The sequence below is a fragment of the Aethalodelphis obliquidens genome, unplaced genomic scaffold, assembly GCF_003676395.1.
Source record: "Aethalodelphis obliquidens isolate GAN/ISIS:26980383/991018 unplaced genomic scaffold, ASM367639v1 scaffold20, whole genome shotgun sequence".
Lineage (NCBI taxonomy): Eukaryota > Metazoa > Chordata > Mammalia > Artiodactyla > Delphinidae > Aethalodelphis > Aethalodelphis obliquidens.
In genome coordinates, this window is record NW_020837964.1 from 15,039,998 (window position 1) to 15,064,798 (window position 24,801).

Consider the following 24,801-nt stretch of genomic DNA (forward strand, 5'->3'; position numbering starts at 1 on the left):
TGAAACTAGTTACCAAATCCCATTTGTGATCCTTTCTTCCAAAAATCTCATAGAAATCCCACCCTCTTTTATCCTCTACCCCTTGGTGTCCCCATTGCCACTACTCTGGTCTTGTCTTTTTAATTTCTCATGGATTGTTTCAATATTCCATTAACTAGACTCCCTCTCTAAATCTCTCCTGATACAATCTTTCCAGTATTGGAATGCACTTTCATCATTTCACTGTCTTGCTTAGTGAACCCAGGACTACCACGTAATAGCTATAAACCTTGCCCAAGTTGCTTAACTTCTCTGGACCTCTTTTTCTCATCTGTACAATGGATTATATCTCAAAGTTAAAAAAAAAATGTAAGTTTAAAAAAGAGTGCTTAGCACATAGTAAGTAAATAAATGCGGCTCACTAAATGTAGCTGCTATAATAATAATTGTTACTACTCATTCTCTCTAACTCCTATGACATTTTGCCTCTTACTAAAGTCATAACATTTTTACTTTGTAGTGTTCTGTATACTTTCTCTCTCTCTCTATTTAACCACATGCTCCTTGAAGGCAGGGACTGAATCTTATTTGTCTTCAGGCATGACTTCTGAACCAATTTTTCCTTGGCCTATGATTTGTCACTCAACAGGGTTTAATGGACTCCTGTCTGATTCACAGTTGATGGGGACAAAAAGCCCCAGAGCTCAATTAAAATGATACTTGAAAGATACCTGATATCACTAAAATCTCTGGAATTATATATTACATGGCCCCCAAAGAATTAGCTATTTCAAAAATTATTACAAGGAGCATAATATATCACGTTATATCATATATCATTCACCATCAAAACGTCAGAAGTAGCTTTATTTTATATTACCGTATCTCTTGATGGTGATCTATCTGGAAAAGTAGGCCTTGCTGAACTTTAACACGGATGATAAAGCTCACATTCTAAGAAAATGTTTAAAATATGAATCAGAACCAGGGATGGTGTTGGAGAACTCCTCGGGAGAATGCAGTTAGGGAATCTTTGAGTCTTGACAGTTTGCAAACCCTTTCCTAGCACATAAATGATTTAACAGTAACACAAAGTGGCCAGAGTAAATTATTTCCATTTCTATCACTGCACAACCTATAATAAGTAACCAGGTAAGATGTTGAATGATTCTATTGTTATGATGCATGCTGATCTGATCTGAGTTTTTTTTTTTTCTTTTTTGTTTTGTTTTGATTTCCAGTGCCTCAGATCCTTGCCAAATCATTAAGCAAGTCACATCCAGCTGAAACTGGCTTGAACAGTCTCAACGCACCTTGCAAAGTCCAGTTCATCAAAACCCTTAGGATCACACAAACAAGGGAAAAATGCCAAGGGGCCTCTCCTATTTGTCTTTCTGGCTATCTGTGCTCCATGGGAAGGAAAGAAAATAACATGAACAGGATTTAAATGCTCTGTTTTGACAGGTTATTAAGATTCCAATCACAGCCTGCCTACTACCCCTGATCAAGCCAAGCTCAGAAACATAGCAGAATATCTCTAAAGCAACTAGGCATACATATAAAATAAAACAGTGCTAGAAAAGGAGGAAGAGTGGAAAGATCAGGTCAACATGAATAATTTGGTAGAGTTGTGGGGTGTTTAAAGACACATGTTAGGGCTTCCCTGGTGGCGCAGTGGTTGAGACTCCGCCTGCCGATGCAGGGGACACGGGTTCGTGCCCTGGTCCGGAAAGATCCCACATGCCACAGAGCGGCTAGGCCCGTGAGCCATGGCTGCTGAGCCTACGCATCCAGAGCCTGTGCTCCGCAACGGGAGAGGCCACAACAGTGAGAGGCCTGCGTACCGCCAAAAAATTGAAAAAAAAAGTTAAAGACACACGCTAGCATGGGAAGGTATATCAGTGTAGTTGACTGGCACACAATTTCCTACACAGAATTTAGATGCTGGTGGCTCAAGTGTTGTCAATCTCATTTTGTTCTACTACATAATCAATAGTTCCAATGGAGACATCCATGGGAGGCCAGGTTCTTATCCTCTGAAATTAGAGCCCACCCTCTGCATGAGATTTTCTACCACGGGGCCAGCTCTGATACTGGCGGTGGGGCACCAACTCTGAGTTCTCTGAGAGCCTTTATAAATATTCTTCTGATGACACAAATTTCACTGTGATGGGCAACAGGCTTGGGTCCTTGTTTCACACCCTTCTCCAAGGATGAATTGTAATAAAACATGAAGGCTTCTATGGTGAGGGACACTGGGGAATCACGGGTGCATATAGTACTAAGGAGATTTTGAGTATAGGAGACAGAACACTCTGACACTCTGAAACTATATAGACTGAATGATGTAAAAAATGACTACCTTTGGTATAGAGCAAGAATTGGCCAAACTACAGCCTATGTGCCAAATATGGCTTACTGTCAGTTTTTGTAAATGACGTTTTATGGAATGTAGCCATGCCCACCCAATCATTTACATATTATCTATGGCTGTCAGAATTGTGTGGTTGCAATAGAGACTGTTTGGTCCCCAAGCTTAACCTACTGGCCATCTGTCTACAGAAACAGTTTGCCGACTCCTGATACAGAGTAACTGAGCAAAATTACTTAGGCTCAGTTCTCTGTAAATCATGTTTATTCTGGTGAGAAATAACATGCATGTAGATGAAAATCTGTCAGGTCTGAGAGAATAGGTCATGTAGCAACAACACCCTCCAGGAAGGCACTCATTGGTATGCCTGTTATGAGGAGAAGTATGTATTGTGGAAAGAGTATCAACTTTGAACCTGGATTTGACCCATATTTCTGGCATTTATTGGGCCTAATAAGCCTTGCCTTACAGGGTTATTGTCAGGATTAAATGCTATGGCCTGTGTGACAACACTTAGTACTCACTAAACTGCTGTGTTTCTTCTTTCCAGTCTCTGTGTCTTCATGGTTGCTGGCACAGATCTGAACATATATAGGCATCTTACCTTGACACATTTTAAATAAGTAGTGGCACCTGCCTGGAATCACATCCTGACTCTCACTGGTGCTTTTCCTTTGGTTGATGAAGAGCCTCTAAATCCCTTAGGAATATACCATTGTGATGTCTTTGATAGTCTTCAAAACCTTTGCCTCCTTTATAGAACCTAGAAAACACAGAAAAGAACTCCAGATATTGATACAAAAGCGAAGTAGAAATTATTTGTTCCTTATTAAGTATGGGTTAAAATATCGATCCAGTACTCATAATGACAGGTTATTATCAGTGTTGTTCACATGATTAGATCAATATCTACCATCAAAAACACTTAAAATTACTACTTTGGTGTCAACATCACCCATAATGATCAAAGTATATTAGTCAATATTAATAACTGCAAATGAAGTCAACAATTGCAGACATTGTCCAAAGTAACTTGATGTACATTCAATAAAAAGTTTTGTTTGTTGAAAATATAAAAATATACCTTATATTGAAAACAGCCTACTAATATTAATGCTATATTATTATTAAACAATAATAGGAAATATTCATCAAGCATTTTCTGAATGCCAGGCACAGTAACAGACTGTACATGCATCATCTTATTTCATCCTCACAACAACCTTATGAGAAAGGTAAAATCATCATTCCCATTTTACAAGAAACTCAGACTTAGAGAAGTTAAAATGACAACTAAAATGTATTAAATAGTAATAGCACTTCACTGACAATTTATGTAATTTTTAACTCAGAGCAAGAAGACCTTTAAAAAATATTTGGCATAACAGAAAAATATTTTTGCCCATCAGGCAACTGGATTATGCTTTATTACTTCTACCACCTTGGCACAGGTCCCTATTCAGTCTTCCTCTCTCTTCCCTGTTCTTACACTGCCATTTGTCTAACCCTCATTATCTCACACAAAGATATAGTAAAGTCCCCAAACCCCCTTCATATCACTTCATGCATCACTACCAATCAGTTGTTCCACAGCAGACTTCCAACCTGTTATTCCCTGCCTAAAATTTCTGTGGATTTATACTTGGCTCCCTTGAACTTGGGCTCCCAATGGTTTAAACCTTTATTGCTCTGCGGAATCCTACCCTTCAAAATGCCCTATTCCGTGTTTCCTGCAAGCCCTTGTTTCTATTCTGCCAATATCTTAGCTAATCCCATTTCTTCCTCTATCATTTCTGCTTTTTAAAACTCCCTAATACCCAGTTTAAGTTACACGTTCCCTTGTTTCCCCAATTAGAAGTTTTGTATTTTTTATAAATTTCTTTGGTTTATGCTTCTCTTAGTTCACTAATATACAGATAATGGAAGCCAGAATATAATGCTTTACCTCCCCAATAAGTGGAAAGTTCTTCAAAGGTAGAGAATGCCACTTGTTCACTTAATATCTCCCACGCTGCTTAGCAAAGTGCCCTGAAAAAGAATTCAATAAATGTTTTAGAAATCAAACAGGGAAAAAGGCAAAACAAACCAAAAAAGTATGTTTTGAAAAAAACAATCTATCCAGAGGTCTTAAAATGCCTTTTCTCTAATCCTTTGAAATGACTTTTTATGTGCATGTGTATTCTGTTGAGTTCAAATTGCTTCTTGTAAGTTTTCTAGAAAGCCAATTAGGATAATAAGGAGAAAAAGATGGAAGATAGGGTGAATTCAAGAATAGTCTAAGAAATGGTGAGTGAAAGAAAGTTATAATACTGCCCCAGTTCTAGAACAATGGGAACATGTTTATCATGAAGAAAAATTTCCATCAGGCAATAAGCTGGCCACACTTATGTTTTTTACCACACTTATTTTAAAGCAGACCCCAGGAAAACTCATACAGAAAAGCACCACTGTGCTGAGTTAGAGAACTCTGGAAGGAGAGAGGTGGGAATGTTATTTTAACTCAAGTGTCTTTGATTTTGTCATTTATGATTTTTAAAAGAAAACCCTGGTAAGTATAAATGGACTCAAATAAGTAAGTGTAAATGTTTGTGATTTGTACCTATTTTTACAAATAAAACATATCCGGCAATGGCAAATTTGGTGCCCAGTTACGAAAAATTTATTCAGAATATACCATTCCCAATTCCCAATTTAAAAATATTTCCCAATTCCAGGGAAAATATTATTTTAATTATTGTAACTAGTGAAGAAAAATCCATTGCTGGTAAGTCTACATCTTCATGTGGTATTGTAAAATCAGTAATTCACAGAAACAAAGTAAATGGGTATCCTGTAGTAAAGCATATATTAAATAATTCAAGTTGGGAAATTAATAATAGTACTTTAATTTCTAATTGTGATTTTTTTCAATAAGTCCAAAGTATGTTACAATCTTGATGCCCAGCTCTTTACCATCATGGGAGCAGGTGTAAACATTTTCATGTGTACCCTGGATGTTGCATGGGGTTGAATCTACTGTAGTTGTACTTGTTCAGGGATGCCGATCTTCACAAACTTTCGGCAACTGTTATTAGGCATTACAACTTTAACTTTCTTATTTCATCTTTTTTTTAACATTTTATTTTATATTGGAGTATAGTTGATTAGCAATGTTGTGTTAGTTTCAGGTGTACAGCAAAGTGATTCAGTTATACATATACATGTATCTATTCTTTTTCAAATTCTTTTCCCATTTAGGTTGTTATATAGTATTGAGCAGTACAATTAGGACTTGCTTTCTTGGAAGTGACTCTAGGAAGTGCATTGTTGAATGGAAAGGGAGTCAATCAAGATACTTTCCCTTTCAGAAAAGTGGGGTCCAAGAGTTTGAAAGGATTTGGCAAGAGGTATAAGTGGAGTAGAAATTTCTCTTAAAAGGATTAAGTGGTTTTTCCTATATTAGTGTTAGAATATCCAACAGAACAAACATTCTACTTCCTGAAAAATTTCTAAACCACATGGAGCAGAAAATGAATTTTCAATCTAGTTTTTTTTATATGTAAACTATTTGTTGAGTGTCAGTTTTGTTGCTTTGGTCTTTTCTTTTGTGAATTAGAAGTTACTTAGACCATCCTGCAAGCAAGTGTTAAAACACTGTCTCTCCTCCCCAGGGAATGGAGATCAGGCAGTTTTGTTCCTGGAAATTTCTTTATTATCCTCAAGGAAGGGGAAACTAGTTGTATTGTAGAGATTTGGCTGTTCAAGGCTCTATTTCTGATGGTCTTTCTAACTGTCCCTCAAGGACTATTGTGAAAGAAAAGGAGAGAATAGAACCTTTGGAGAGAGGATAAAGGAGTGATATAGCGAGGAAGCAGTGGAGACTAAAATGAAGGAAGAAAGAGAAGCCATCCCAAAGACCCTTAACCAGGAGAATGATTTGAGGGTGGGCTACTGCCCAGGAGCTGCCAGGAAAAGACCATAGAAGGATCCCATAGTGGCACACTGCAACTGCCAGAACTCCCTTAGATCAGAATTTTGTCTTCGAATTGTCCAGTCTCCAGCCTGAACTTGCTGACAAGCCACCTAGCTACCTTGCAAGTGGGTCCAATGCCCACTTGTGCTACAGTCTTTGTTCTGTCATAATTTGCCTACTTTATGAGGACTTCTCTCCACAGTAGCCCCCAGGACACTTTGGACACCCAGAAGGGCAGAGTCGGGGGAAATCCTTGGACTGAGGTATTAGAAATGAACATATTTAGGACTTCCCTGGTGGCACAGTGGTTAAGAATCCATCTGCCAATGCAGGGGACATGGGTTTGATCCCTGGTCTGGGAAGATCCCACATGCCGTGGCGCAACTAAGCCTGTGTACCACAACTACTGAACCTGCACTCTAGAGCCCACGAGCCACAACTACTGAGCCAGCACACCACAACTACTGAAGCCTGCATGCCCTAGAGCCCACGTGCCACAACTACTGAGCCCACACACTGCAACTACTGAAGCCCGCATGCTCTAGGGCATGCGTGATGCAACTACAGAGCCCGGGTGCTGTAACTACTGAAACCCGCATGCCTAGAGCCTGTGCCCTGCAACGAGAGAAGCCACTGCAGTGAGAAGCCCGTGCACTGCAACAAAGAGTAGCCCTTGCTCGCCGCAGTTAGAGAAAGCCTGTGCACAGCAACGAAGACCCAATGCAGCCAAAAAAAGAAAGAAAAAGAAAAGGCTCATTTATTCCTTTAAAAAAAAAAAAAAGGACCTATTCATTAACCTAGTATCCTTTTACTAAATATCATCAATCACCTAAAGAATGAAAAAATATATATAATTGAGTCAGCTAGATCAACAGATTAGTATAGAGAGCCCACAGACAGACTGAAGCAGCTATGGGGACTCGGTGTTTGAAGGAAGTGACTTCACAAATCTTTGAGTGAATGAACAGATTTTTCAGTATATAGTTTTGGACAACTGCCTATCCATAGGAGGCTAAAAATAGATTCTTTACCTAAACATCCACACAAAATATTTTCCAGATGGACTGAAGAACTAAAGAGAAAAACAAACTCAAACTACTAGAGTTACTTCAAGGTAAGGAAGAATTTTAAAATAAGGTCAAACCAGAAAATTTGAAAATCCAAACTTCTATACCAAAAAAAATCTAAAGTTACTAGGTCCATGACAGACTAGAAGATATCTCTACCATAAATAAAAAGATAAAGGCTTGGTACTAGAGTATGTATATAGATATAGAAATAAAAATAGATATAGATACAGATATAGGTATAGGAATAGGTATAGTTATAAGTATACGTATAGGTATAGATCTCCTAAACATCAATGAGTGGGAAAAACAAGCTACCATTAGAAGAATGGCAAAAGGAATGGAGCATCAGCTCACAGAAGAGTAAACCTGCTTGGCTAATAAGTATATTCCAAAATATGCTTTCAGACTTACATGCTGAGAACTATAAAACATTAATAAAGGAAATTAAAGATGATTCAAAGAAATGGAAAGATATCCCATGCTGTTGGATAGGAAGAATTAATATTGTTAAAATGGCAATACCACCCAAAGCAATCTACAGATTTAATGTGATCCCTATCAAATTACCCATGACAGTTTTCACAGAACTAGAACAAATTATCCTAAAATTTATATGGAACCATAAAAGACCCAGAATTGCCAAAGCAATCCTAAGGAAAAAGAACAAAGCAGGAGGCATAACCCTCCCAGACTTCAGACAATACTACAATGCTACAGTAATCAAACCAATGTGGCATTGGCACAAAAACAGACATACAGATCAATGGAACAGAATAGACAGCCCAGAAATAAACCTACACACCTGTGTCAATTAATCTTTGACAAAGGAGGCAAGACTATAAATGGGAAAAAGACAGTCTCTTCAGCAAGTGGTGCTGGGAAAGTTGGACAGCTGCATGTAAATCAGTGAAGTTAGAACACACCCTCACACCATGCACAAAAATAAACTTAAAATGGCTTAGAAACTTTAATATAAGACAAGACACCATAAAACTCCTAGAAGAGATGATAGGCAAAACATTCTTTGACATAAATTGTACCAATGTTTTCTTAAGTCAGTCTCCCCAGGTAATAGAAATTAAAACAAAAATAAACAAAAGGGACCTAATCAAATTTACAAGCTTTTGCACAGCAAAGGAAACCTTAAAAAAAATTAATGAAAAGACAACCTAGGGAATGGGAGAAAATATTTGCAAACAATGCAACCAATAAGGATTTAATTGCCAAAATATACAAACAGCTCATACAATTCAACAGCAAAAAGAAAAAAAACAAACAACCCAATCGAAAAATGGGCAGAAGACCTAAATAGACATTTTTCCAAAGAAGATGTACAATGGCCAATAGGCAAATGAAATGATGCTCAACGTCACTAATTATTAGAGAAATGCGGATCAAAACTACAATGAGGTACCACCTCACACCAGTCAGAATAGCCATCATTAAAAAAGTCTACAAATAACAAACGCTGGAGAGGGTGTGCAGAAAAGGGAACCCTCCTACACTGTTGGTGGGAATGTAATTTGGTTCAGCCACTATGGAAAACAGTATGGAGGCTCCTCAGAAAACTAAAAATAGAATTATCTTATGATCCAGCAATCCTTCTCCTGGGCATATATCCAAACAAAACTATAATTCAAAAAGATACATGCACCCATATGTTCATAGCAGCAGTATTCACAATAGCCAAGACATGGAAACAACCTGAATGTCCACTGACAGATAAATGGATAAAGAAGATATGGTATATATATACAATGGAATATTAGTCATATAAAAAACCAAATAATGCCATTTGCAACAACATGGATGCAACTAGAGATTATCATACTAAGTTAAGTCAGAAAGAGAAAGACAAATACCATATGATTATCCGTTATATGTGGAATCTAAAACGTGGCACAAATAAACCTATCTACAAAACAGAAACAGCCTCACAGGCATAGAGAACACACTTGTGGTTGCCAAGCGGTGGGGTGGGGGGGAAGAGGGGAGGGATGGACTAGGAATCTGGGGTTAATAGATGCAAACTATTACACATAGAATGGATAAACAACAAGTTCCTACTATATAGCACTGGGAACTATATTCAATATCCTGGGATAAACCATAATGGAAAAGAATATAAAACAGAAAGTATATATGTGTATAACTGAGTCACTTTGCTGTATAGCAGAAATTAACACAACATTGTAAATCAATTATACTTCAATAAAAAATAAATTAAAAAGAAGAAAATCTAGTTTATATCAAGCAGGTTTTATCAGAAAAACCAGCCGAACTAATGACCAAGATGGTCACAAAGGCACACACACACAAACACACACAACCGAAATATGGTTTCATTAGTAAAACAATAAAGCAATACCATTTTCATCCATACTGTCAGAAATTTAAATGTCAGACAATACCAAGTGTTGGTAAGAATATGGGAACTTCACGCATCTCTGGTGGGATTGTAAATTGGTACGACCACTTCAGAATGCATATGGCAATACCTAATAAAATTTGGAAATGCACACCCCTATAACAAATTGTTCCGTTTCAGGATATATGAGAGAAACTTTCATATATGTGCAGAAGGAGCCTTATACACATATGTTCATTGAAGCATTGTAATGACTGTAGTATCAAACATTTGAAAATAACCCCAAAATCCATAAAAGGGGGAAATGATATGATGGAATTTTATATTGCAGTAAAAAGAATGAACTATCAAATAGGTAGGTCCAAAATACAATACTGAGTAGTAAAAAAAGCAAAATAATAGAGTATATTACATATATTTAAAAACATACGAGAAAATCTATGTATAGCTTATGGATTTGTGCATAGAAATGTATGTTAAGATATGATAAATGAATCTGAAGCACAGATTTAAAGCAAATTGTAGTAGTTGCCTCTAGACAGTGAGAAGAATAGATTTGGACAGAGGGATGGTGGTTATGGGGACTTTACCTTTATGATTAGCATTTAATTTTTTAATGTGTAATATAAGTGATTGAGATATTATTCTTTGTTCTTTTCTATATTTTGATATTTCTTATCCCAGAGTCTAATATGCTACTTTGAGAGAGGTTTGCATGTGTACAGGAAGAAGACACATGCAGTACAAAGTAAATGTAAAATGCTCTGCTACCAAAACTACTTTATGGCAAAATGTTTTTTTTAAGCTTTCTTTGGAGAACAGTTTTACTCATGTCATTCTGCTATGTGAATAGGAAAATAAAATTAAAGAGACTTTGTTCTGAAGTGGGGCCTTAGAGATCATTATAAAATAACCCTTTCATTTTACAGGTGAGAAAATGAAGGCCCAGAGACCTGCTGAAGGTCATGCAACTTGTTAGTAATGCAGTCAGGATGAGAACTCCTAGATCACACCGGAATGTGATATAAACTATCATCTTTATTCACCCTTCCTCCCCCACCTCCTCCCACACACCCTGATAGAATTCTACTCTACTATTATTCTTGTTAAAATCGGCTTGGTTTTAAATTTATTTATGTATGTCTATTTCCCTCACTAGAACATGAGCTTTTACTCATGGAAGTCCAGGACCACCTCTGATTTATCTTTGTAGTTTTGCACATAGTAGGTGATCTATAAATATGTGTTAAATATTCTACCTGAGTTATTATCTTCATGGTATTGCCAGCTTAATATGAAGGACAATATATTTAAGGGAATTAGGTTTGTTATAGGTTAGGTTTGTTATAACTTAGGTTTGTTATAACTCTAATAATATAGCAAAAGAAGTATTTAATATCGAATCTTCATTTTAGAGATTATTCAATTCAGGGAGCCATAACACCTCTGCCGTGTTTTTCGATATATACATTATAGGAAAGATGTGTCTCAAGCAGCTGAGCTTGCCTTATCACCCTGATGGTGTGTGACTCAATACAGCATAGGCAAGCTTTTCTTAGAGGAGTGACCATGAGTGACCCTCAGTTTTCCCCAGCATCATCTTAATCTTGTATTTCTCAACATCCAGCCCCTGCAGCTGATGCACGTTTAAAAGATTTTCACTCACACTGTTTTGCCAACGTGATAGATTTTATTCACCAGCTGGGATTTTCATGTGTTCTGCAGCTTCCTACAGCTTTTCATTGGCTTGGGTCTCTCTGCTTCTCTCATATTAGTAGTGATTCTGGAATAGTAGAAAAGGGCTCAAATTCAAGCTTCACAGCAATTTAAATATCACTTTTTATAGTTTTCTCCCTCTCATTTCTACAGCATCCTGTCTACTAATATTAACACCACAGCTTGAGGCAGGTGCAGACCAATTTGCCTTTATGGATTCTTTGACCCCTAAAAGTTCTTTCTCTGTTTCTGAGTCCTTCCAACATGAGCCTGGCATTTGCCCCACAAGCCTGTATCTACTTGTTCCCTATACAAAGGCAAGAAAGAAGAACTAAGGCAACCTATTCCTTTTCCCTTATATCAAATAGACTGTACACATTATAAATGTACACGGATCCCTGCATTTTTTAGTAGTTCAAGTAGGAAATCTACATGTTTAGAGGACACGTGAAGTAGCAGATCGGATTTTTTATTGAATGACAACATCAGGCTCATGGAATGAACTTGATACAAACTTATTGAAATCACTGTGGTTGACATATATGAAAAAACTTGGATTCCTAGTGAGGTCTTTATGGAATCAAAGTTATGTTTTTAACATTGTATAAATATTAATTTTATTGAGGAGATGACCAGAAAATAGTGCTTATTTCCTACTGAAATCAGAGAAAACCGTTAGAAAAGCATTTTGTATTGAATACCTTCCTTTATCTTCTCAGCACCAAATGAATGACTAATTAAATGTTATATGAAAACGTCATAGCAGATGGTCCTTCCCATTAATAAGCATGTAATGAAATAATAAACATGCTGAAGAGAAAGACATGAGAGACTGCATATCAGTTGTGCAGTGAGTAATTTATCTCAGAACTCAGAGGGCAAGCAACGGGAAAGCTGTCATGAGAGTGAACATTGAATCTCCTCCTCTTTCCCTATCCTGCTTGTCACCTATAATTTCCTCAGATGATCTATTCAAATTACTGATTCTTCATTGTGAAGTGTCCCAGAAAAATACTCTACAATCCACACAGATGAATCTAAAAAGGGTAATCTCATTTTTTAATATGTAAGTAAAAGTTATAAGGACAGCTACATGTAAAAGAATGAAATGAGAACATTCTCTAACACCATATACAAAAATAAACTCAAAATGGATTAAATACCTAAATGTAAGACTGGATACTATAGAACTCCTAGAGGAAAACTTAGGCAGAACACTCTTTGCCATAAATTGCAGCAATATTTTTTGGATATGTCTCCTAAAGTAAAGGAAATAAAAGCAAAAACAAACAAATGGGACCTAATTAAACTTAAACACTTTGGCACAACAAAGGAAACCATCGACAGAACAAAAAGACAACCTACTGAATGGGAGAAAATATTTGCAAATGATATGACTGACAAAGGATGAATATCCAACGTATATAAACAGCTCATACAACTCAACATCAAAAAAACAATCTGAACATAAAATGGGTAAAAGAACTGAATAGACATATTTCCAAAGAGGACATGCAGATGGCACACGAAAAGATGTTCAACACCACTAATCATCAGGAAAATGCGAATCAAAACCACAATGAGATACCACCCCACACCTGTCAGAATGGTTATCATAAAAAAGAACATAAATAACAAATGTTGGCGAGGATGTGGAGAAAAGGAAACCCTTGTACCATGTTGGTTGGTGGAAATGTAAATTGGTGCAGTCGCTGTGGAAAACAGTATGGAATTTTCTCAAAAAACTAAAAATGGAACTACCATGTAACCCAGCAATTCCACTCCTGTGTATATCACCCCCAGAAAGAAAAACACTAATTTGAAAAGATACATGCACCCCAATGTTCATAGCAGCATTATTTACAATTGCCAAGATAAGGAAGCAACCTAAATGTCCATCGACAGAGGAATGGATATAGATGATGTAGTACATACATACAACAGAATACTACTCAACCGTAAAAAAGAATGAAATTTCGCCATTTGCAGCCACATGGATGAACGTGGAGGGCATTACGTGAAGTGAAATAAGTCAGAGAAGGACAAGTACTGTATGATATCACTTATATGGGTAATCTAAAAAATACAACAAACTAGTGAGCATAACAACAACAAAAAGCAGTCTCACAGATACAGAGAACAAACTAGTGGTTACCAGTGGGAAGAGGGAAGTGGGGAGGGGCAATATAGTGGTAGGAGAGTAAGAGGTACAAACTATTAGGTATAAAATAAGCTACATGGATATACTGTAAAACATGGGATGGGGAATATAGCCAATATTTTATAATAACTATAAATGGAGTATAACCTTTAAAAATTGTGAATCACTATACTGTACACCTGCAACTTACATAATATTGTACAGCAAGTATACTTCAATAAAAAAGACACATGTGGGCTTCCCTGGTGGTGCATTTTTAAATTAAAAAAGTTAAAAGGGTAATCTCAGTTTTTAATACAAAAGCAAAAGTTATAAGGGAGTAACAAATGGAATCTAGCAATGCAATAATAATGCACTATGACCAAGAGGGTTTATTTCAGGAATAAAAGTATTTTAATATCAGAAAATCTATCAACGTAATTCATTGTCACCAAATCCAAAAGGAAAAACAAAATTACTATATCAGTATGTAGATGTTGAAAGACTTAATACAATTCAAAAGTCAGTCCTAATAAGTCATAAGCAGAAGGAATCTACTTAAGTATGATAAAGTTGGTTTTCCAGAAACCAAAAGAAAATGTCATTTTAAAATAACAGAACTCTAAATCCATTTAAATTAAAATTAGGAACTATTTAGAAAGGTCCATTGACAGTAATTCTTATTTTAACATTGTCTTGGAGATTCTAGTGACTGCAAGGAGGCAGGAAAATAAGTAATATGCATAAGCATTGGGAAAAAACCCCACTAAGACAGGTGTGCTAGATTGTTCTAATATTAACAAGATTACAAAGGGGACTATGTTTTTCAGAAGCCTTTCCCTTTGTGGTTTCGTGCAAGAGTTGGCCAAAATCTAAAGTCACATGAGACTTGGAATGTGGAAGTGGAGTAGTAGCCACTATTTCTTAAGTTCTTTTCAGTCAGATATGATGAAGGACAGATGCAGAGGTGCCCAGTGAATTCCAGTTTGTCATTGTTTTCCTCTACTCCATGTTCAAATCTACCTTCTGGCTGCTAGACCCACTGACCAAAAGTAGCCCCAGGCCCTCCAACAGATGCTTGACTGAAGACTCCAGAAGTGGGAGCCATGCAGAGGTGCAGATTTCCAGAAACTTTTCTGCCACTTTGCTTTCATGTTTCCTCTCTGGCACCTGGATATGTCTAGCTTTCCAGATTTCCATTAACACAGCCTTTAAAAAGGCTGGGTAGTGAGTTTTCTCTAATTCTCCAACTTCCTTTTTTAGATCTTTATTACCAAACATCTCCCACAATTATGTAAGGTCTTGTTCCTATAATTAACCCCCTTTTCATGATACTAGCTTTTCTGCTTCTCTGACTAAATTCTGACTGATAGAATTAATAAAATAATCTGTTAAGGGGGCTGGATACAAGATAAATGCTAAAAACAAGTATTTTCTGTATTTTAGCAATATAGACCTAGGAATAAAAATATAAAAATAATAGTATTTTGTTCACAACACTGAAAAAAGTATAAAGCAACTAGGAATAAAATTACTAGAAAGGCACAGCATTATATGAAGAACACTATACCATCTTACTGAAGGGTATGAAACAAGATTTAAGCAATTGGAAAAACATTTCATGTTCTTGGGTAGGAAAAATAGGTGATAAAGTGGTGATTCTCCCAAATTAATATAAAAGAAAGTATACCTCCAATTAGGATCCTAAGAGAATTTTAAAAAATAGCTCCCATTATTTTAAAATTCATATGTAAGAATAAATATTCTACAATAATTAAGATGAAAAAGAACAGTGTATGTGTGTGGGGTTCTTTACTGTATATAAGAACATATTGTACAGCTTTTGTAATCAAATCAATATGGTATCAGCATGAGAATAGATAAGCTGACAGAATAGAAAATCCTGAAATAGATCATAATATATATGAGAATTTAACATATGAAAAATTTGTAGCTCAATTTGGTGGGGGAACTATATTTTATATAAGCAATAGTGTTTATTAATTCATATATAGATCTAAGAGCATGAAAAAAAATTCAGAAGGATACATAAAGTTGTTATGCAAGTTGTCTAGTGGGTGGATGTGGGACTTAAGGCAGGAGTTGGTGAGAAGAAAGAGACAAAAAGAAAGATAATAAATCAACATGCAAACTTAAAATGTATGATTTCCAGATTCATGTTCTAGAATCATATTTCTAGAATCAGGTTCTTAGAGTGAAAAAAATTTATATTTTAGTGTGATTGTGTGTAAATATATATAGAGAAATGTATGGGAGTGGGGGAAGAGAAGTAACGACGTGTAAGAATCTCTATGGCCTATCAGTGAAGAAAGCAAGTTAAAGATCAATGTGTATAATTTGATTCTATTTAGATAAAAACAGACACACTGTATTAAAGTTTGATCAGAGAAGGAGAACTTCTAGGTGTCGTATAGAATGAGGAATTTATCACAGGGATTTGACCTCATGCGAGGTCAAGGTTGGAGCTGGTTAAGCAGTTTATATATGACTTGCTTCTGTGTCCAGTGTTGGGTCTGAAGTCTTCACGATAGGCAGTTGGAAGGGAAAAATGGGCACGTAGTCGCATGCCATTCCAAGGATAAATTGGAACCTAGGAGGACAAACTGAAACTCAAGTGGCTCTTTCACTTCCTTCAAACCTCCAACTTTGATGACATGGGTGACCTGCTGGAGAAATGATGCCCTTAGTCATGGAGTGGAACATACAGGTGACCTAAGAGCAGGAGAAGCTTAAGGAGGAGATCCTGTGGGAGCTGCAGAATCTGTGGGCTCAGCTGCTACCTGATGCCAACAAGGTGAGAGACCAGATCCACAAAAAATTTGTATAAACTGCTACAGTATCTGACTCTATACCAACCTTCACAATCTAATCATTCCTGCTGCTTCATTTTTGCCTTTCATATCTCATGCAAATTTCTATGTAGCCAATCTTAGCTCAAAACCATACAGGGAAGGGAATTCATACATAAATAAGACACCTATGTAAGTATATGTATACCTTTATGTTGGTATAAATAAGGAAAAAGTCATGGAAAAATACACCCCAGATTTCATCAGGGAGATGGTAGTGGAGGGATATGGCCAGAAGCTAAATATAGTATGGTATATTTATGTAACACAATATGGTGCAGCTGTAATAAAGAATAAGATGTGTTTGTATGTACACATATGAAAAGCTATCCTGATGGAAAAAAGCAAGTCAAGGAAAACTATCTAAAATATAATCTTATTTGTGGAAAAATAATCTACTATGTGTGGAGATATGGATATAGGCCACTATATCTGTACTAGCTGTGTGACCTTCGAGCAAGTTATTTAATCTATCTACACCTTATTTTCTTCATTTGTAAAATGGACATAGTAATACTAATGATAGCATCTGGATTGTAGGTTATCGCGAAGATGAAATGAGACCCATAAAGTGCCTAGAATAGGGCTTAGCAAATAGCAAGTGCTCGATAATATTATTATTATTTTGGTTATTTCTATCATTATAAATACATCTCAATGGAAATCACTTTCCTCCTTCTCCTACCTTATCAACTCAATTCTATCCTGTCAAATCAAGGAGAAAAGGAGGAAGAGAAGGGGATCTGATTTAAACAGAGCTGCCCCAGAAGGTTGTCACTGGCCCATGGGTCAGTGAGTTGTAACCCTGCGTAGTCATTAAAAGGATGTCGATGGCGAAAAGACGCAAGGTCAAGCAATGCTTATCCAGAAAAAAGCCTGGGATTCAGACAGGCAGTTCTGGCTGTGTGAGTGTGTCTGTGTGTGCACGCATGGGTGTGTGTATGTGTTCTCATGTGTTAGCACACACATGCTTGTGTATAAGCTGGAAAGAACCAATAAAACAACTGAGGATAATTGCACTAAGGAAACATTTAAAAATTCCTGCAAAGGTGAGTCAGAGTGCTATATATTATATTTTCTGATCCACACATGAGAGTTAAAAGACGGGACAGCCAGCATACTCATTTATTCACCCTGAGCCCTGCAATTTATTTCACTGTATTTGATGTTAGCAGGGAAGCATTTCTTTATGTAAAATTACTCAGAATACAGCACAAAGAACTATTCTGTAGGTATGAAATGTGTCTAAATAAAAAAAAAAAAAAAGAAAAAACAAAACCCGCTTCTGCACTTTTGACACATCATGACCACAGTAAAGGAAAAATGAAGGCTCTTTTGTTTCTAGGTACTGCTGGAGGAAATGAAACAATGGGGCATGAACACAGTTCTCAACCTTTTTTTTCTATGGGGGCACCCGTGGCTGACTAACATTGCCTAGCACAATGCTCTTCTAAACGCGATTCCCAGCACACTGGTCATTACTTCATCTCATTCACTGCCACCCAAGAGAGCATTTCAGGATACAAATGAGTAAGACTGACATTGAAAGAGAGTAACCTTGGAGACATTCTATTTTTTAATTAAAAATGTAATACATGAATATATTCTCATTGTAAAAGACTAAGCAATATGGAAATATATAGGATATACTCCTGTACCAGCTCTCCCACACCCAAACTCCTCTCCACAGAGAGAAGCTAATAAATTATTAATAATTTTGGTGCGTATCCTTTATATATTAAATTTGCATTTATATGTTCATATGTATGCATGTGTTTATCTGTATCTTTATATCTATATATCCACACATACTGGATTATTTTTCCATAAATGAGATTATACTTTAGCAATTTTTTTGATTTGTTTTCCACATAACATCATAACACTGGAATATCTTTATGTATGGGTACAGACCCATCTTGTTCTTTATAACAGCTGCACTGTATTGTGTTGCATAAATATCCAACATTTTATTTAACCTCTTTCCAATGGTGGCTACTTGTGTTGTTTCTTTTTTATTATTAAAAACAATGTTGCACTGAATGTACATGCTCATCCTTGTGCATGTTTCTTTGTGAACAAATGTATTTATTAAGAACAGATATGTAGAAGTGGATTGCTAGGTCAGAGAGTACCCATATTTTAGTATTTAATTAAGTGCAAAATATTCCAAAAATCTGCACAAATTTACACTCTCTCCACTGGCAGTATTTTTTCTGTCATTCAAAAAAGATTTGCACAGTGGCTACTTACTTACCTCCCTACTTACCTATCTATCTACCTCCCAGCTACCCACCCACCACCTATCTAACACGTGGAGGAAAATGAAGCAGGTCAAAAGTTATTAGGAGTGAAACGGACAGGGTGCATATTTAAGTTAGGTGGTACAGGTACCTTGCTAAAAAAGGTGATCTCTGAGAAAAGCGTGAAGAAAGAACTGGAGCAAGCCACACATATACCTGAGGGAAAAGGATCAAGGTAGAGGGAACAGCAAGTAAAAGTAACTGAAGAGGACAGAAAGCTGGTGTGTACTAAGAGAAACGAGGAGGCCAGTATGGCAGGACTGTAGTGAGAAAGGGGGAAAGTAGAAGAGAGAGGTAATGAACGTACAAGAGTGTCCATCTCCCCAGCCTCTTTTTAACAGCAAGGAACATTCATCTTTAAAGTGCTGGCCAATCTACTGGCAAATCTCACTCTTTTCAAATTGCATTCTGCCTGATTACTAATGAGATGGGGAATCTTTTCACGTGTATGTTGGCTGTTTTTGTTCTTATTCTACATTTGTATTTTCATATCTTTTTCTCACATTTGATTGGATTTTTTCTTATTGATTTTTATACATTCTGATTATTTATTAAGCCTTTTTCAATTATACGTCTTGCAAATATGTTCTCCCAATTTGCCTCAATTTTTATGAAACCCAACCTGTATACTTTATTTATGAATTCTTTATATTGTTTTTAGTTTAAGGGGACCCTCCTTATCATAAAATAAATATTTTCCTATATTTTCTTCTGATGGTTTTATAAATTTGTTGTTCATTATGTTTAGCTCTTTAATCCATTTGGGATTTACATTTGTGAATGTCAGAGTTAAGGTATAATCATATATATAATATATGCATATATATTATTTTTTCTCCCTTTTCTGATTTGAAATACAAAATTTATTATATTAAAAGTTCATATATATTAATCTGTTTCTAGACTGCCTATTCAGTTCTGTTTTCTATTTACCTGTCAATACCACACTGTTTCAATTATTAAAGCTTTGTAGTGTATTTAGATACTTGATATGGATCACTTATCTTCATTGTCTTTTGAAAACTATTCCTGGAGATTCTATTTCAGATGAATCTGAGAATTAGCTTAGCAAGGTCCATTTTATTGGGATTTAATTTAAATGTATAGATTAATGTATAGATTAACTTGGTAAATTATTGAGTGTTCTCATTTAGAGAACAGATCTTTCCATTTGTTTAGATTTCCTTTCATGATTTTCAGTACAGTTTTACAGTTTTGTTCCACATAGATCTTGCATATTTCTTGTTAAGTTTATTCTTAGGCTTTTTTTCCTTTGTGTTTCTGGTTATGAAGGAGTGTATTACATTTTATTTTCTAATATCTTGATTTAATATTATTAGATAAATTCAGAAAAAAAACCAAATCCTGAAGTAAATAGAGGTATAATGGTAGCTTTACACTGATTGTAGTCATTTAATAATTTATTGCTAGCAATAGAGCATCTGAATTGATTCCCTCATCAGAACAATCTCTGGGATATGACAAATCAAAGAGACTACCTTTAGCTTTTGCTTTGGGACATTTATTTACTCAGGGAGGAGGCAATTAGGCCAAGCCCTGAGGCTCATATATGTTCAATCACTCTGGAATCTGAGAACAAAGCAATGGGGCTTCTTCTTTCCATATTCACCCCTGCTGCTTTATTTTGACCTCCTTTTGTTTCAAGTCTTTGCTTTATACAACTAAAGTTTTAAAATTATGCACATAGAAAAGCACATAAAATAATATAACCTTAATTTAATAGCTGAGTCATTGAATATGACCCAAGTTTAATAGCTATTTGTTTGCCATATTTGGTTCAGAACTTTTTTGCTTTTGTTCTTATTAATTTTAAGGAAATAAAATATTACAAACACAGCTAAAGCACCAACCCTTTCCCTTCCCATTCACTCTGATGTTGGTGTGTTTCACCCTTAAGAACATTTAAAATATTTTTATGATTTTAATGTGCAGCTATAAGTTATATTTATTATCTGGTGTGTTTTTAACATTTACATAGTTGGTATCAAAACATGTGTAGCCTTTTGTAACTTGATACTGTGGGCTTTTGAAATTCATCCTTGTTGACAAGGACAATTGCTCATGGTATTTTATTTATATCCATTGGTCAAACTTAGCTAATCCAGTCACATGGCTACACCTAGTAGCCAGGGAAATTGAGAAATGTGGTTTTTATTCCAGAAAACCACAACCCTGGCTAAAAATCTGGGTTACATTACTAAGGAAGATGAGGGGAACTGGTAGTAGGGTACAGCTAGCCATCTCTGCCAAATATTTCAATTATAATGTTTTATAATGTTTATTACAGATTTCTGATATATACCTTTATTGGATTAAGGTATTTGTTTTTATCTTTCTCAGCTTGCCAAAGGATTTTTAAAACTGCTTTTTAATTAGGAATAGGTGTTAAACTGTTCTTTGGCATCTTTTAATATGATTATGTGATTTTCTACTTTAATTTGATAATGTAATGTATTAAATTAATGTTTCTTAATGTTAAACTATCCTTGCATTCCAGACATAGATTTTAATTATGTTATAAGATATAAGATTCAAAAACATGAATCTTATATCTGTTAGAAATATATTATTTTCTTTGAAAGCAGTGTAGACTTTCATTATTTAGGATTTATATGTTCATAGTTAAACTGGCTTATTCTGTTATTATTTAATGTTATTTGTATGGATTTATAATCAAGATTATGCTAACCATATAGAGTTAGTGGGGAAGCTCTTCATCTTTTTATATTCTGGAAAAATTTTTTTAACCTAATAATTATCTGTTTAAATTTTAATATAATTTACCCATAATACCATTTGATCTGGGTTTTTTTTAAGTGATATATCTTTGACTACTTTTAAAATTTCTTCTATGACCTTATTCTATCTTTTGTTGAGCCAATTTTTGTTATATATTTTTTTCTAGAAAAATCAACCTTTTAATTTAGATTTCAAATATGTTAGCATTAATTCAAACCTACCTTTCTTTCACACTTGAAATTTTTTTCTGTGTCTATATTTATCTTACCTGTCTTCTGTGGTTTATTTTAGTCTCCTCTATTTTGTCTTGATCAGAATTGCCAGAGATTGTACAATTACGTTGGACTTTTAAAGAACCAGGAAATGGTTTTATTAAGTAGTCCTTTCAGTCTTTTTACTTACATTATTATTTTCTGCTTTTTAACTTTTTAATTTTCTCCATCCAAATTGTTTTTTTTTCTTCTTCTAATTTATTGTATTGTGTGCTTAGGTCATTATTTCAGGCATTGTTTATTGGCTACCCATTCCTAACCCCCTTATCCTTTCTACTTCCAACTGTAGAGGCTAAAATAGCTAGATACCCAATTTCCCAGATAGTCTTGGAGCTAGGTATGGCCATGTCCTCCAGATGTAAGAGGAAGTCTTCTACAGGCACATTGGGAAAGATTTTTTCCCACTGCTCACTAAAATGGAGAAATGCACACCAACTCTTTCTTTCCAACTAGTAGAAGGAAAAAGAGAGCACAGAGAAGGCACACCTGGTTTCTTAAAAGCCCCACCCTAGAAGTGGTATGCATCATGCCCACTCACATACCATTGGAGAGAACTTACTCATTTAATCATACTAACTGCGAGGGAGGCTGGGAAATGTGACTAGCCACATCACTTGCTATAACTCTATTATGATGTAAGAAAAGAACAGATCTGGAAAATAGATTAGCCATTACTTGCAACCTTTCACACATACAATGACAGAGAAGTTAAGAATATCAGTTACTCATGAAAGCGCAAGCTTGGAAGTTGTTCTATAATCCTTAAGGGACCTATATGAAAAAAAATTGACCTTTGAAAATATTCATCTAAATATTGGATGATGCCACCAGCATTCTTATCAGACAAAAGTACCAAAACCTGAGCTACAACAATCAGACTCAAGTAACCATTGACAGTCTAAGCAGCCAACTTGAATCAATAATGCTATCTATATTTCCGTAAGGGAGGATAATCACACATACACACTGGCATAAAACTCAGTGGCTTCTCAATTCACTGTGAAATCATATAACTCAAACCAAATAGTTGCAGGTGGCTTTAATTAGCAGTGTCATAAAAGCAATTAGCACTGGTTTGTACCAACTGTATCCACTAGAACTAGCACAGAGTTAATGACAAGTGTATGCACAAGTAGCAATATTCTGTTATGCTTTCAGAAATATTAAAATAATAGAAAAAGGGATACTACTTCTTTCCTAGTCAATTTGTTTAATTTTTAAAATATAATATCTTATCTTTTCTTGTAGTTTGCTCTTGTGAGTTTAAAATAAGTGAAAAAATAAGTCTGCAAATCACTTTACTTGGTTACCTTTCTTCTAGCATAGATATATGTATCTTTTATAATCTTTTAATTTTATGTCAGGTTTATTAAAGCATAGCTTACATTCACTAAAATTCACCCTTTTAAGTTGTACAGTTCTATAAATTTATACAGTTGCATAGCTGCTACCAGAATCAAGGTATCAAATATTTCCACTACCCCTCCACCCCCCAAAAAGTTTTCTCATGTCCCTTGGTAATCCCCAAATACAACATTTTGGAAGTGAATCAAAATTCCACTTGATGTGTTTCACTTGGTAAGCCAGGTTTTTCATCTGGGAGAATGCCATGCAGACCTCAAATGTGAACAAGCCAACTAGCTTATTTTTTTCTTTTTCCCCTCTGAAATCCCACTTGTTTTTCCCAAGTGCCTCATTGGTTTAAATGATTTTAGCAGGGAATCACTGTTCATTTTTCTTTGCAAATATACTTTAAAAAAAAACTGTCAACATCAACATGTCAACATCATTGTCTTATTTTCTACATCCATCAGGTGCTTTAACATATATTACAGAAATAAACAAAAGAAGGTATATTCTTTGTTCCCAAGGAGTTTTCAGATTAAGAGAGAGAATAAGCATGGACATATTTATAATAAATAGAATATGGTCTATGATAACCAGGAGGTGTTTTTCTCCCCTGTCTATTTTATTATGGTTAGCCTGTGGGGAAAGGAATGTGAGAGGAAGTGCATTAAGTGGAAGGACTGGCTGGATTCAGCAGAATGAAATAAATACAAGAAGATACAGAAGCACATGAAGAGGACAGAACAAGGATTTGGGTAGAGATGACATTACAGGAAAGATGACTGCCATGGTTTGTGCTAGCTGAAAGAAGCCTTGTATCAAGAAGCCCTTCATTTTGTAGATGAGGAAACAGGCCCAGAGAGGGGCAGTGATACATTGAAGGTCAACCAGAGAAGTTGTAGCAGAGCTAGGAGTAGAACTAGTTCTCCTAATTCTGTTCTGATGTTCACTTTACTGCCCTGCATGGCTTATCCTGTTGCTTTCAGGAAGCAACCCGTAATTTTCCACTTACTCACATTTGCTTTTGAGCCCTTACATCCTACTCTAGTTTTACAAAAGAAATACATTAGCCATCACCTGGGGACATACCCAATGCCTCGGAGGTGCTACCCTCACAGTCTTTCTCAGATAATCCATCTCCACCTTTCTTTCCAAAACCCTCTTGGCAGAATTCAGGCCCCCTTCTTTGCTGGAGGGTTTAATAATGATTCACTGTAGGGCTAGCTTGAAACCTTGACTCTCTTGATATCATTTATGTGGGGAAAAAATGTTCCTAGTTCCAAATAATCAAACTAAACTTTCAACAAAAAGCCAAATACTTGGGGACTTCCTATAAATTTATCTGAATATGTAATTTTTTCTGTTCTTTAGAGGAATGACATATTCTGCTCAAATCTGAAACTATGACCTAATTTATATAAATTCAGCTTTTCTGTGTACAAACCTCCATAGGTTCTGGTGAAAACTAAACTCTTCCATTGCTACAGCAGTTGTGCCCACAATTCTACTCCAAATTCAACATAATGGAGCAAAGTGTCTCAACATCTGGAAAATGGGTAGAGTACATAAGAAAATAAAACAGTGGAAAAGGCACTGGTGACAGTGTCTTGATGTTACAGTTCTTTGCTGAAATGTTTTTCAGGTGGCCCCTCT

General features: G+C 35.7%; 1 long non-coding RNA gene across 1 annotated transcript; it reads right to left on the reverse strand.

Moving 5' to 3' along the window:
- Positions 1-2,992: 2,992 nt before the first annotated feature.
- On the reverse strand, positions 2,993-24,801 carry LOC113627122 (uncharacterized). Its single transcript, XR_003435437.1, has 4 exons — positions 24,729-24,801; positions 11,407-11,523; positions 4,296-4,378; positions 2,993-3,113 (listed from the first exon to the last, which is right to left on the reverse strand). It is a non-coding gene; the product is annotated as an uncharacterized LOC113627122 (long non-coding RNA).